Below are 15576 nucleotides of genomic sequence, written 5' to 3'. Positions count from 1 at the left end.
TTCGGCCACGTTTCTCGCTGTTCGGCTTGTCTCCTGAAATTTTTATTCGGCAAATCGATTAATCGGCAGCATTTACTGTTAACGGGCTCGTATTTTGCTAATGAAGTACCGCGACTGACTTAAATGTGCATAAATCGTAAAATATTGTCGTCTGTTTATCTGTGCGCGAGTGAGGTTCCGCAGGCGGTCGCTTATCATTCGGTTCAGTCACAGTTGGAATTATATTGCTGTTTTCCATTTTGGACTAATAAAAAGTACGTCAGGGCAGCCTAGTAAGTAACCTAAACAGAGAAATTGTCGGAGACCACACAAATTGAATCCTACAGCCTGGTTCGTCGGGTGCTTGTATTTATGTTTCTTTGAATAGCATGTAATTCGTATGATTTTATCGCTGGCTTCGACGATTGTCGAATTTGTGACGGTTAGGTTTCTATTTAACAAATTGTAGAGAACAAACGCGGTTCTAATAAACTCAGGTTTTTACATACAATTAAATTATCCTTCGGACGTATTCTGGCCGTAAAAGTCGCCACGATATTCTGTCCTATTGGTTAATTCACACCTGTTTCATGCGACTAGGTAGCACATTCCCCTACGGAAATCGATTTAGGTATATTCAATGTATCGTAGCTGATAGCACTGCCAGAGGTTGGTTCCCCTTATCTCCAACTTAAACTTTAGATTATCCTTTAGAATCTTGTTATTTTCTTGTATCTCTCTGTATATTAGATTTTTTTCATCTTTAGTAAAAACGTAGAATTAATGATAGCAACGAGCTATTTTATTTAGAACTCTTCCCTACCACCCTGTAACCGAGTAATCCTGGATATCCAGCAAAACATTTCTTTTAGAGGGTAGTTATTTAAGTCTTGTGCCTTTCTTCGTTGATCCCCATTGATAAAACCTATAGTTTTTCAGTGTTTAATTCACAAAAATTTTCAGCATCCTGTGTATTTATTTTCCTTTGTGTTCGGGAGAAAATGATCAAAAATCATGATTTTCGGGTGTCTGTTTATAGCATTTTATTTTCAGTTTGTAACACCCTGTAGGTTAGGTTTTCTTAATCACTAGTAGAAAATGTAAAATTGGGTTTTCGAGTGTTTCATATCATTCTTAATTTTTTTGTAACACCCTGTATACCTGATTTCTCTGGCCCTAGCAAAAATAGACAACTGGGATACCTCTCCTCCAACTTTCAATTTTCTTTCGATAACACCCTGTATATAAATTTTCCTTAATGCCGGTCAAAATGACAATTTTTATTATTTTGTGGGTGATTTTCTTTTGAAAACACCCTGTATATAATTTTCTATAGATTAACCGCGAAAAAGGGCGCAATTAGCTATTTTCTAGTGCTATGTTTTGTAATTTCAGAGCCGTTAGCATAGCGCAGCTGTGCAGGTCATAAACATGTTTTAAAATGACGTCATGTGTTCTGTAGGTATTGAAATTGCAAATTCTAAAGTTATATTGTATTTAGTTTGTTAATAAAGAAATGTTAAAGGCAATGGCTGTGTCTGATGACTTGTGCACCTCTTACTTCCATCATTTCAGGTACAGGTCACCAATTTGTAAAGTATTTCTCAGTGTTTGTGGTCGGTCCTGAGAGCGTCGACACTTAGAAATATCTCTACAAGTCCTTATAAGGAGTTCTCCCACTCGGGGGATGATCCCCACTATAAAAGTTGTTAAGGTATCCTGTATGATTTGTGTACTCCATCTTTCATTTCAGCTACAGGTCAGAACCTGTTAGAATATTTTTAAGTGTCGCCTCGAGAGAGGCGACTTAAAACTTAGAAATATTTGAACAAGACCTTATAAGGATTGTCCTTATAAGGAGTTCCCTCTCTCTGGGGGTGATCCCCCACCATAAAAATTGTTGATATGCCTGATAATTCCGGGGATGAAGCGTAGAGACATCGTAGCTGTAGGATGGGCCGGGAGCAATGGACGCATCCAAGCAGTGTCCTTAGACTGTCTAACGACACGGGCCAAAAAATTTAAAAATCTGATCCTCTCCTGTTCTCCTTCTTTTATCTTCTCCTCTTCTCTACTACTCTCACCTCCCCGTTCTCTTCTTTCTATCTTCTACTACTCCTTCTTCTTCTATTTCTCTGTTCTTCGTTTCTCCACGTGTTTTCTGATTTTTCATATTGCCTTCACTTGTATTACAATTTCTCTCATATTTCGTTGCAATTCATATATGCAACCCAAATTTCACCTGATATTTTTATATTTGAGAAAAATGCCTTCTACACCTGAGATTCGACCCGTGTCTACTAGCATGCTAGCAGGTGCACGTATCCACTCGACCACCGAGTGTTCTTATCATTGTTATTTGATCCTTCTATTTATGTTTCTACCTTATTCAACTTTTTAACACCAACAACACCATACGAACAAGAGCTATATATTGTAGGTACACGTTTGGCGCACTTCAGATTTATATGGAATATGATTTAAGGCATCAATCCTGCAAACGACAAAGTGGATGCCAAAACGAAATTTGAAAAAGTTTATAATAATACATTACGTTATATTAACAACAATGAAAATTACATACATTTGTTTTAAATATTACACTATTTATTTATTACTATTACACTATTCATGTACTCACTTTATTGCTCCCGTGCTCACAAACCTGGTTGATTTGTACAAATTCATAATCGACTCAACGCATAATAAATTCAATGATGTTTCTTCGGTTCCAGAAAGTAGCCGACGGCACACACGAGGCTTACGGATCCTTCTCGGTCTCTCCTATACAAAACACGCAATTTCCGATTTCACGCGCGACAAATCTTTAGCAGTACGCCACATTTCTAATAACTAGTAAATACCGTCGATTGCTAACAGATCATAACACGATCTACACAATTATAATTTATAGAAACGTGGGCTGTCTAGAGATACACGTCCGAACAAGTTGGGGATAATAACACTGATTTTGTCAACAGCGTTTGTTGGTATCAAATCTAGAATGGACGATAACATAGTTCCACACTTCGCCTAAAGATAGTACCATACACATCAGTTGTCAATAAAAGCAGTCAATTGTTGATTGAATATTTACAGAATAACGGTGTATTAAAGTCTGCAATCATATGTTGATGTCAATCTTAAAATTTTTTGAGAGCCTGTAGAAACATAATTGTGGCTTCAATAAACCTATTTTACAATCATTACACATAATACAAAACAAATATATTTCTTGAGATTTGGTGCCAATTCTACAATTATATAAATATGATGACAAAGAGATAAATTGTAGGTACTTTTCACCACAATTCCGGAACTTAAGAAGCAATTTGTTTTAACTGCAGAATTTAAAAAAATGCTACGAGTAGTATACGTGCTTGTTTTACTATTTTTGTGACGTAAACACAATACTTACACGTAAAGTTTGCTGTTTAGTGCAGTAATACATAAAACACAGCATGTCAGAATACACAAGCATAACATTTTGCTCTCATCGCCCCGCGTTCTACCATTGCCGGTTTCCAATTGCTGATGATTTCGCTAATTTATTGCAGTAGTTATGTTTTTCGCGACCCTGACATATTTACCTCAAAGTTGATAGACTATAAACCTATTTGTTCTGCCGATGTGTGTAGATACGTGTCGGACTTTTGCAAATCGCGCTGGTCCAGTTTCATCTAAGGTGGTGTTGTAAGTATTCACTTGCATACGTCCGAAACGATATCAAGTTTCAACCGCTGCAAACAAAAGAATACAAAGTTTAGATATTCGATTAAAGAAAGCACATTTGGAGTATTTAATGTTTTATAGGAGTATTGAATTTCATAGTTCAAATAGAAATCAACTAAAGACAAGTATTAAATAATTTTGTGGGTGTAATGAAACAGCTTAGTCGATGACGCGACCAGCGAAATTAAACAGAAAAGGGAGGTTCCTGGCTCGCCTACATGCACGTACAAGTCGTTCACACTTACGTTACAATATTGCAAAATAAATTTAAGACAATTGTTTATATAATGTGTTGAATATTATTCTCTCACTATAACCCAATGAGTTTAAACTGACAGTTGCAATAACTTCCAAATGTGTACACATATTATTTAAATCAAGATGTGACCACAACCCACATTTATACCCAAATTTGAAGCGTGATATTTTCATATTCTATTGCAGATTGATATTTGAGACGGCGTCTCAATATTTTCTTCGAGAATACGTCTAATAACCGGATACCCTCGAGATCATATCGTACGAGTATATCAAGACCAAAATGATGAAGTAATTGCAATAAACATTGTGATTTATCCGATTCCGATAAAAAGGAAACCTACCGGAAACTGTAAATTCGTTATCAAAAGACCAGATAAACTGGTAAAATTGCTTACCTGTGTGCAAAACAATTAATATTCGGGGTATCAAATTAAATCGGCTAAGGCAACTTAATTTTATGCGCGCTTCATTGTTGTCATAATTAAGTGCTAAAGCAGAAGATAATACCGATACACTTTTGCGTCTGCGTAATAAAGTAAAAGTAAATTAACGGAAATAATTAAATCGCTTGCGTCAGAAATGCTTAATGCTGCTTCTTGTTAAATCCTCAACAACTCACAAAGTTGTATGAATTATTTCGTGGCGTTCATGGCTGTGGGCCGGTAATGAGCCATTTTGCATTTTCGAATGTCTCATTTGGTCATCCCATCCAACGTTAATCGTTAGACAGGCTGCGTTTTTCGGTCCGATGTTTGGTGATGAGTCCCGATGACGAACGTCGATAGCGCGTGAATGTGCGCATGCACGTGTAATTAAGCTTTTTTTTAACGTACAACCGTTTGTGTTTGACAGACGAGTAATCAACCTACACGACATCCATTTAATTTCACAAACAGATAGCTACGCTTGACGTAATGGATGCTTCTGTTCATCGAGTGTAAAAGTGATTGTGAAAGACCACCGGAAAGTTATATTGAGTTTAGATGCTAATTACCACATCGACGAAAAATGTTTGATCTCGGAGATTACGCGTTTTTCGTTGTTGATCGTCCATCTGCGTATCCAATAATGAGAATAATTTTTCAAATTTACGTAAGATGTGATTGATGCACACTTAAATGGTTAGTATAATTATAAACATTTACAAATTGCACTCATAATTATGACACGCTATTTTTGTCTTATCTGATCGCAAAAAGATTTGGCACAGAAATACTTTCTGTTCAAAATCTAGCAATAATAATCATAAATTTGTCATAAATTTATGGCACATGCAAGTTCTTTATCTACAGTTTGAAGAACCACGCTTTGTACGGTTATTGAGTTAACGCGTTTTATTACTCATTAATTTTGTAATAAAAATGAAAATTATATGGCTATAATCCGAATTGTCAGAAATTAAAATTCTCTGTAACGCATCTGCATACCTACATGGATGTGCGTACCTACCGAATTTATCAACGGTACCTACTTGCTCCTTGAATTATAGCTGCATTTAATACCAACTCATCAAATTAAAATTGTATGTTAAACGATTAGCATTAATTTAATTTAAAATAAGTTTATTCAATCGATTTGAACATACCTAATTCTTTCTCGAATTTTTTTTTGAATAAAATGCAACTAAGCGTCGCAACTGCCGATCTCACTTTCGAAGGGGAACATGTAAGTTTTTGATTGATTTGACTGATTTTACGTGTACGCAACGTACAGGTATGCGCGTCCGGGTACAATTTCGTATCATATTTAAGCTGAACGGAAAATCGTCCGATATATCGGTTACATTACATCAGCGTCAATCTGACCAAACTCTCCAGCCCATGTGGCCTGGCCAACTTAACGACAGGATTTTATCTGAATGAACGATCGCAATGTTTCTCCTTATAGTTCTGTGTTTTGTGTCGGAACCTGAGACGCATGGACGTGTACTCGCTCTAGGCATGCTCTATGCGCTAAGTACGATTGCTGTGAAGCTTTTGCTTTCGAGAATGCACCGTTGCTTTTCGAATGTACGAGGAAATGCTTAAATGGATACAAAATCACTGAAATAAAATCGATAAATGCCTGCCATTACAAATCGCCTGATAACATGTTATTAAATATCTCATCCATTGACAAAACTTAGGATTGGAAACACTTTAGTTTTGAAGATACTTGTGTCGGATCGGTGTACAATGTCAATAAACTATTTGAAACAATGTTAAAGTTGAACACTTGTAGAGGTTAATCCCTCACGCATTACAATCACCGTAATCATACGATGAACGATCGTAAAATAAACGACTCGTAGAAGGCAGTACATTTTTAACGCTTTAATGTGTGTTTTATTAGCAATGCGCGAATTTAGTATAGGATACTAACACAAATAAATAATTACGACAAGAGTACACAATTTGTAATTTATTGCTCACTAATAACGGGCTTAAAATTAACTCGATGAGTTTTTCATTCAAAGTTTACAAACAATTTGCGCGGATTCTTTTGTCATTTTATTGCATGCAAGAGTAGAGCGCTAAACTAATAACAATGCCGCTGCTAATAATAGTGTTTATAATATACACTTAAAAATAATACGAAACACGGTAATTAAAATTACGGACTTGTGGAATGATGGAAATTTAAATAAAAATATGCGCACATGCATATGCTTTGTTTAAATATATCCGAATGCTCGCATTGTGGTTGGAAAATGATCAAACCCAGTTGAGCAATTTGCGTGTGGGTATGTAAAATCGTAGTTCGCACAGCGCTAAAAGGTATACGAAGGTATGAAAGCGCAGCAAATGATCGAGTTAATAATAACTCACCCTGTCATCGTATTAGTGAGCGTGAATGCACAACTCTTTAGTCGCTCGTGTGTGCGACGCTTAGAGCTCTTGTGTCGCTAATTTATTAGCTATCAAGTGACGACTGAGTGGGTGTTCCACTGTATTCAGTGTTTCTTCCACGCGGAGCCGAGTACTACTTTCGATTTCTTTTATCTCATTACTGCACATTACCAACGACCAGCGAGTATAATAAGATACCAAGAGAGGTCTCATATTAAGCCATGATAGGGTACTTATATATTAGTATAAAGTGCAATTAGCGAAGAGTTCTTTAACAATACACAAAGAAATAAATAATTTTATCCATCATTAAATGTTTTACACAACTCAAAACTTATTGCTTAATTTTATTTATATGCGCATAATTGTTTTCATATGTTTTTGTGTATAATTAAAATTTTAGATCCAATCCTGAAAAACTTTATGGTCTTCGGCGGAGGACACACATTCATTGTATGAAAATTATTTGTCTATAAACGCATGTGGTAAATTGGCCGCACTTACAGAAAAATCTGACAAGGCATAAAGTTTGTCCTGAACGTAGGTACCTACGTTTTTTATTCATTCCCCGGCCGAGATTAACCTGTGTAAATTCCTAGATTACCGCCCGCACCGTCTGATGATACTCCACGCACACAAGACTAAACCCGTCGTGTATCGTATTCTTCTTGAGCTGCGAGTAAAATTTGTTAGCATTGTATTTGTTCTGTTCGAGAATTGTAAGTATTGTAAGTACATAATCTGCATTTGTATAAATATGCTTCAGATGTTACTGGATGTTACAGAAGTTGTGATGAAACATTTTTTTCGGCCATCGAAATGGACACAACAGTCAATGACTTTGAACATTGTACGAAATGTACTCGGATGACTTGTGACACTCCCTGCTGTAATAAAATGTGCAAAAGAAGCAAAATTTAAATCTGACACAAAGCGGGCGACGTGACTGCTACATTGTTTCAACTCGTTTGAACTCTTTGATGTTATCAGTACGTGGCGCGCACATTTGGCGACATTCGGTATACGTGCTGATGGTGTGACGATGCAACAAGCAAGCGTACACCTACAAGCTTTAAGATAATAAGTCCTCACCTTAAATTACTCTTGTTTCGTTTTTGTTGGCCGCCTTATCCGCTTCCCTCGCGCAGGAGACAAATGCACCAAATCGCTGCGCGCCACACGTAGCGGCTCCGCTCTCTCGAATCGTGGTGGATTATGTTCGGAATAGTTTATGCCCGTGTGTGCGGGTTTAATGCACATTGTTCGGGTCGCCGTAATTGTGCGAGTCGCGTTCGCGGACGATTAAAAGCAACAAGTTGTTGCACAACGCGCACTCCGAAGCCGGCGGGAAGAAGAAAGCGCGCTGAGTTATTTCTTCTTTATCGCGGATATATGCGAATTGTAAGCGTGCGCGCGCGCTCGTGTTGGCGTTAAAATTGTTCGACTCCATTTGACCATCTCGGTCGATTTAGATTATCGATGTTTATTCAACGATTTCGTTTTACAACCGAAATTACTCATTGTAATCTAATTTGGCAACATTTATTTTCTTTTAAAGTCAATTGTTGACTTACGCTCCGCCTATTTTTAGCTTGCACTTAAATACACGCATGCGCAGCTCGGTATTACATGATACTTCTATATCATCTACTTTTTAACTTAGATACGTTTCCTTTTCTCAATATTTTAAGCAATAAACAACAGTAATCAATAAATTACATGTACTATAGACTAGAGAATGCGTCGCAAAGCACATTCCCATCAAACAGCATGTTCAAACTGGAAGAAAAATATCCATCCATACCCATCGAAGTGCTCGTAAGCGAATTGTGCGCAATTGTGAGTTATAAATGTTATTTTCAATAGTTTACAAACGAACCAAGGGTAATATACATATCAACGTGCGGCATTACTGCACGATGCACATACACATCGCGATGATCCGCACAATGCGAAATTTATTTCGTTTTATCAATGTATGAATTATAAACTAATGCGAGACATGCATGGCATTCGCAAGCGTTCGACGTGCAAGGAAATTTATGGAAACGTTTAGCATAAAAATGCAATGCTAATAAGCGGACAACGGCAGACAACACGTTAATTTATAATTGCGTATGATTTCTGCGAGTGGTTTATCGGATGATTGTTGAAATGAAAATATTGTGTAAAAATTCGAGCATGTGAATCATAATTTCGTTCGGTACGATGAGCTCGCGAGCCGCCTGAAACGAGTTCTGATATCTTACCGCGTTTCGGAGAGCACTGTGGTCATTTTTCAAACCTGCGATAAAGTTTATAGTTACTCAGAATAAGAGATACTGCGTCATGTTAATTAGTAGCCGGTAACCATATCGCGGACACTTGAACGTGTGAGTTAAGGTGAGTGTGTGGTGTGTGTGATGGAGGACGAAATTCAAAACTCGGGCGAAGGCGCGAATATTGCGCTGTTACGTACCCACTGTTCACCCAGGCGACATCTTGATGAAGACAACATTCGATTAATGTGCTCATCAACAGTACCGGACTCAGCAAAATATACAAGCTGAAAATATTATCGTGTGATAAAATTTTCAGCCGGTGCTGGTCGTCAGCAGGTTCCAATTGCATAGTACAGCGAGTTGTGGAATAATTGTGTCGAATTTCGTTCCTGTAAATCATAAACCAGTTGACAGTTAGGTGTCGTTACAGTCCCGGCCGTCGTAAATTTCCGGCGCGTTGTCGTGCAATTCGGCGTCGCGTTTGTCGTAGCGTCCGCCATCATCATCGTCGGCATGAATAATGTCGTGGACGAGGTGACAGGCGACAATGGCTCACAATGCGGCGGGTAAGTAAGTAGGCAGCTCGTGCGTGCACTTTACTTACAGCAACGAGTGTTACGATTAAACCACAGGAGAAGTCTTTCGAGTCAAAGGGCAGCGCGCCGTGAGAATGTCTGCGACACTTTTTAAACTTTTATTCCGAGTACTCGCGTATAATAATTTCATTAAATGCGTCCAGTTATTAAACGTTTCGTTCCCACGCCCGGGACACATTTCATGCATATTTTACACATTCCAACAATTTATATCCACATTAAAATACTTACAAATGTACGTATTCTCTTGGAAAACAAAGAATGACGAAATTAATTGCGAGATGCAGATTTGCAAATGTGCGTTCTTTTTATCATTTGTAGGTTGAGTTGGAAAGCTTTCAAATGAATGTTTATTTCGACGAATGTAAACTCGCAATGAATCTTGTCAAGCGAAACCAAAATATTTAAGATCAAACGTGGTGTTAATCAACGCACGCACTAATTTTCATTAATTACAGCCTGTTTAGCAACTTTTTTGTTGTGCGAAAACGAGCGGATGCAAGAAGCTCGTTTAAATAAATATAATTAAGATAAGGAAGGTTTTTGGTAATTAATTAGATGTTTTCCACTCTTTCGAAATTAACATAAACAAGTTTCTACTGCAAATTACATAAGTACTTTTTATTTCTGTAATTTTTTTACGCTTTTTAAGAAAAGTAGATATTTATTCAGTGAACGTTTACAGCACGTGCCTTTATTAAACGTACCCGCCGACGTTTTTCGCATACAGATTGAGCATCACACATCATTTCCATAATCAGATATCAAACATCTTAGTTTATCTTCATCTTGAACATGCAGCTCGTGCCTCGCAAGCATTTCAACAATTCCGTAGGTCAAAGTGCACTCGCAATTCGTCATACCTTCTTTTCGCCGCAATCTTGTTTCGTTGTTTCACATATTTTAACAATTCTACAATGAACAGGTACAATGCTCTAACTAACACATGTTTGCGCGTTTAAATTCGTTTCATTTAATACGAGTTATAAGCAGGTTGTATAAATTGCATGTTGGGGGTTAGTTGCACACACCGCACGTGACAAACGGCAATTCATCATTTCCATAAAACATAATTAACACTTTGGCGATCGCGATGCGGTGGCTGCGACGGCCGAAAAAGCGTCCGCCGCGATTTGTAAATCATTCGCCTCTTTGATCCGGATATAAAGTAGAAAAACGCGACGCAAAGCAAAAGTGTCAGGCGTCCGCAGATGTGTGCCATAATTCTTTATTAACCTTTCGGGAATTCTAGACGCAATAATTCACTCGCCGCGAATTGTGGCCGCGTGCAGTTCGCGTCTTTTTTTTGTTGTTCGTATTTTGTCCAACGCGACATCAAATTTCTACCAGCCGCTCAAATCCTATAAACAACACACCGAAGAAAACACCGGTAATCTTAAACATTTATATATTCGACAATAAATTTCGTTCGAGTCTATAATCTTATCTTTAGCTATTATTGTGTTTTGTTTTAGTGGGATATATTCTGAGAGAAATGTGGGTGTACAAAGCAAACACATTTAAATGTCTTTTGGACTTTTCAACGATTGAATTGTGATAAAGACGTAAAAATACGTCAATTAAAAAATAAAATAAACACACCACACAATTCAATATCCGTTTTTAGATTCGTATGCATAATAAAAATATGAATATAATTTTCTAATCGCGCAGTTTGTGCATGTCGACCAATTATGTATAAAAGGTGCGGAACGTTTCGGTCCGCAAGAGTTAATAGTTGTTAGGTGACAATGAAATGAAATAATAATAAAATCGACTATTATAATAGCAGGAGCGGTGTCTGCACTCACACCTTGATGCTGGTCGACGTGAATGACAACGACGCGACCATCGTTTAATAGACGCGAGGCCCACGCCGCCTCCGCGACCGTTCAAATAACTTTTAAAAACTTTCGCGACGCTCTATTATCAAAGGCAGCACGAAACCCATACGAAATACCTCAATCGGACAGCGTTTTTATTCGAGTATAAGTACCAATGTGTTTATTACGACGTGCCGCAGCCAAGCGTGTGGAAAAAGATGAATCACCTCATCGACATTTATTACTCATACTAATAACGATGGCGGTCCTTTTTTATTTCGTTATATGGATGTGATTTATTTCATGCTTGATAAATTTTCGAAAAAATATCTAAAGGTTAGGTTATGTTAGGTCAGTGCTGACGTCTAGATTTGAGGAAAAAAATTCCTAAGATATGAAAATATTTTTATGTTAAAATGTTATGATTTTGCAGAATTGGGCCAATTAAAAATGCGCGCTTTGCATCTAAATGTGTCGAGATTTTTTCCACTTTGCGGTAGATTAAATTCCCGACATTCTTGAGGAACGATGCGCGCTGAGAGTTTCGGACTAGACGAAAATGAAATTGCGCCGAAACGGCGCGTCGATTAAACACGCTGCCCCGCAGCTCGCCCGGCATACATCATCGAGATGAGCTTCCGAGATAGACGAGAAGAGTTACGAGCGATCTCGGGGTGCGATAGACAAAAGTATGAAACATAACGCCGCTGCGTTTTCATCGCCGTCGACTTGTTATTGCGAACGCGGCGCGTATCGAGAATAGTACCCGCAGCTGTTTTTCAGACACGTTCTCATTATAATCGATTAATTAACGCGCATGCATGTTACTCGTCCATCGCGAGCGTATACAAGTACAAGTGTATATACGTGCGCTGGCAATTAGGAGCGCGGTTTTTCATTAAGAAATCGCGCTGCGGGTTGCGCGGATCGTGTAATATCGTGAAAATCTCTATTTTCCCGTCGCTTCTTCACTCGACCGATGCGAGCGAGCGTAGCGCGCGGCTGCGGGTATTTCCGCGTGGTGCTGAATTTACTACGCCACGAAAAACTGCGGTTTGAGCCTTCAGCTGACTCGAGCGCGACTTGTGCGAATCGTTCAATGACAACATCATCTTAAGCCCATCTGTCGCTGCATTTAACGCGCGCGCCGCTGATGCTTAGTTATAAAAATAAACAAACGCATTTATCTGCGTTGTACCCACCACTGTGACGATGTATTCGGCCTGTCATATACTACAAACATTTCACTAAATTTTACTACTACCAATGGATACTTTTAATAATATATCTATTATTAATTTTGATGATATCATTTCAATGTATTAAAATATATACTATTAGATAACTGCGAATAAAAAGTTTATATCTAGAATGTTACAGATATATGATAAAAAAAAGAAGAAAAAAACGAAGTGACTGCAGGTCGTGTGCGTCCTGACGTCTGGCGAGCTGCAACACGTCGTCACTCTTATTACACCCGACTTGCGAGCGTGGCGGCGGCGGCGGCAACCAATTTCTTTCACATCTCGACTCTGTCTGCACACAATACTTAAACATCTCGCTTTGTGTCCGCCGTTCGCCGTGTTCAAAGTAATACGATGTAAACGCCGAAAACGCCATGTCAAACGAAACGCAGACACGACAAACAGTTAAGCGAGCCGCTCGCATGTCGTATTTTAAACGCGTCTCGGTGTCTCTCTAAGTGCTAAATTGGGCTCAATTGCACTCGCACAATTGCAACACTGCACAGAGCGCATACTCTCTTGGATGAACCTTCCAACAGATTCAAATTTCAACAAATTCAGAGCAAAATTTAATGCAGGAATGCGCCTAAATGTTTTATTTCCATTGAGTCATTGTGGTTCCTCATCCGAGGCACGAATTATTAGGCTGGCTTTTGCTGGAACAAGAATGATATTTATTGTCCGCGCTTTAATAAAACCGTCCGCTTTGCCAAAAACCGCGAGCGTTCCTATAATACATTATGAAATATTATCATCGCCCGTGGACGTCCACGCTTTGGTGCATGTGCGCGTCGCGATTTACGATATTGGGGGCGGCAGCTGTGTATGCCCGACCGTAAAAACTCATTATCAACAATCGTAAAGCGCACGGATTTATTCTTGCTATGGCTAATGAATTCTAATGTACTACATAAACACAACTTCTTGTATCTATACATAAAATTAGTCTTGTACGAAATCAACAAAGTGTATAACAAGCGCGATAAAATATACAAAACGAAAAAAAAATTTGTGTTTGTAAAGCGAAAGTTGAATAATGTTGGTTCGTTTTCATCGCCACTTGATCACTGTCGTCTAATTATCTATTATTATTGTGGGCGCTTTCCTCGAATCAGTGACTGCATTACTCACACAAAAGCCCAGGCATACAATACGAAATAAACGACACTTACAAGCTCACTACGAGTGCTAGAGAAACGCTTTACAAAGGACATTCACGGCGAAACAAAAAGATGAGAAGTGTTGGGCTACACACATGCATTAAGTACACGTTGTAAGCCGGTTATTTTTAAACAAGATTTAAGCGAAGACTGAGGGGACACGTCGCGCGAATGCAGCAATGAACGATTCTAGCGCATGGCACCGCAAGACGTAATAAAATCCCAAACATTCAATTGGCTTCGGCTATGACCCACAAGCTATGACCTACAACAATAAATAAAATTTATTGATTTACCACATTCGCGGTGACCCTGTAGCAGCGAGAATTCCTTCCGACTATTATTATATAATTTCTCATTCGAGTGCGCGATAGGTATTAGACGTTTAGACAAAACTTGGTTCAAACGCGCCCGGCTAATCTAATAAGTCATCATGCAAATGTTATCCGCGTGTAAACGTTGGAACGCGCTCGCGGGACACGCATAAACTGCAACGTACGGTATCTGTCCAGTAAATATGACATTTTGGTTAAAAATAGGAGCACGCGTTGTACTGCATAACAAAGAATCGCTTACGGAAGCTACTGTTTTAAGAACTACCGCACTGAAAAATCAGCTGACGATACAACATGGCGTCAGTCAACGTATTTCTTCAAATGGATTAAGATTGATACTTGTTTAGTCTATACGAGTGGTTTTCGCATTCCAGAGATTAGCATCCATCTTCAATCTTGATTGTTGTGCGGCAGTGACGTTGACTGGCTTACGCATACGAAGAGCATACAAGACTCGTGAAGCCGGTGAGCGGCGGCGGCGGCTCAGATGCTATCAAAAGGAATTATAAATTTGTTTACTTAAGTCGTTGTTCAACACGAATTTCGATTATTCACCCGCGCACGTTGCAATGCCCGCGAAGCAGTGAACAATGCATTCATTTCCACCGAATGATTTGAACCTATTTGCATCAAACGTGCACAATGCACATTTATAGCCGGAGATTTCATCGCCCTGTATTATTTCTGCATGTTTTAGATGCACCGCCGTCGCCGGCAATAAATCTAATCGTCCTTGCGAGTGCGTGGGCCGCCGCAACAATAACAAATTACGTAGGCCGGTGCAGTATTTATTATTTTAAATTAAGCTAATGGATCGCAAGTACGCTCTCTACATGCGCGCTTCTTTTATTTGTGCAGTCTACCAGCATGCGAGTGAAAGCGATATTGCGATTAGATTGCATTCATTCTGATCATTATCATTTAAATTAAACGTCGAGATTATTACGCACGACTGCTGCGTGCGTCGATTACCTTACGCGCTGACATATGCAATGTTAATTAAATTACACATTGTTCAATTAAGCGCGCTGCAATTGATACTGGCTAGTTTACAACAATTAAAAAATCGAAATAGAAACTCTTAAACATTTGTATTTAATATCTGTTTAGATTTTTATGTGTTTGGCACCGTTTACGAATACTAATAATAATTATCAGTGCAATATTATTATTCGCTTTGCGCTTAAATCGACTGGTTGCGATAAATTTACACAAATTACAACTTTGGCAATTAACGCGGCGTGCAAATACGATTAAACGGTCGTATATTATGCGCGCGCTGCGCAAATAATAAAATAATAACTTTGTAATTGTATAATTGTGAAAATTAAATCCGTAATTTTACGATGCGTGTGTT

The 15576-nt window shown here is 38.5% G+C and overlaps 1 long non-coding RNA gene across 2 annotated transcripts in view; it reads right to left on the bottom strand.

The window, feature by feature from the left end:
• Positions 1-3185: 3185 nt before the first annotated feature.
• LOC135789460 (uncharacterized) overlaps positions 3186-15576 on the bottom strand; it is a 58349-nt gene continuing 45958 nt past the window's right edge. Inside the window, exons 5-6 of one of the 2 annotated variants that reach the window (XR_010547568.1) lie at positions 3398-3719; positions 3186-3320 (exon numbers count right to left, since the gene is read on the bottom strand). This is a non-coding gene — a long non-coding RNA (uncharacterized lncRNA). Of the gene's footprint in view, positions 3720-15576 lie in introns of both variants that reach the window. The other variant, XR_010547567.1, reaches the window with a different exon arrangement.

This window comes from Atheta coriaria, unplaced genomic scaffold (genome assembly GCF_025399875.1).
Source record: "Atheta coriaria isolate IRGN ID8LTWV9N9 unplaced genomic scaffold, Caltech_Dcor_3.1 hic_scaffold_3_pilon, whole genome shotgun sequence".
NCBI lineage: Eukaryota > Metazoa > Arthropoda > Insecta > Coleoptera > Staphylinidae > Dalotia > Dalotia coriaria.
This window is presented reverse-complemented; position numbering and strand designations above follow the sequence as displayed.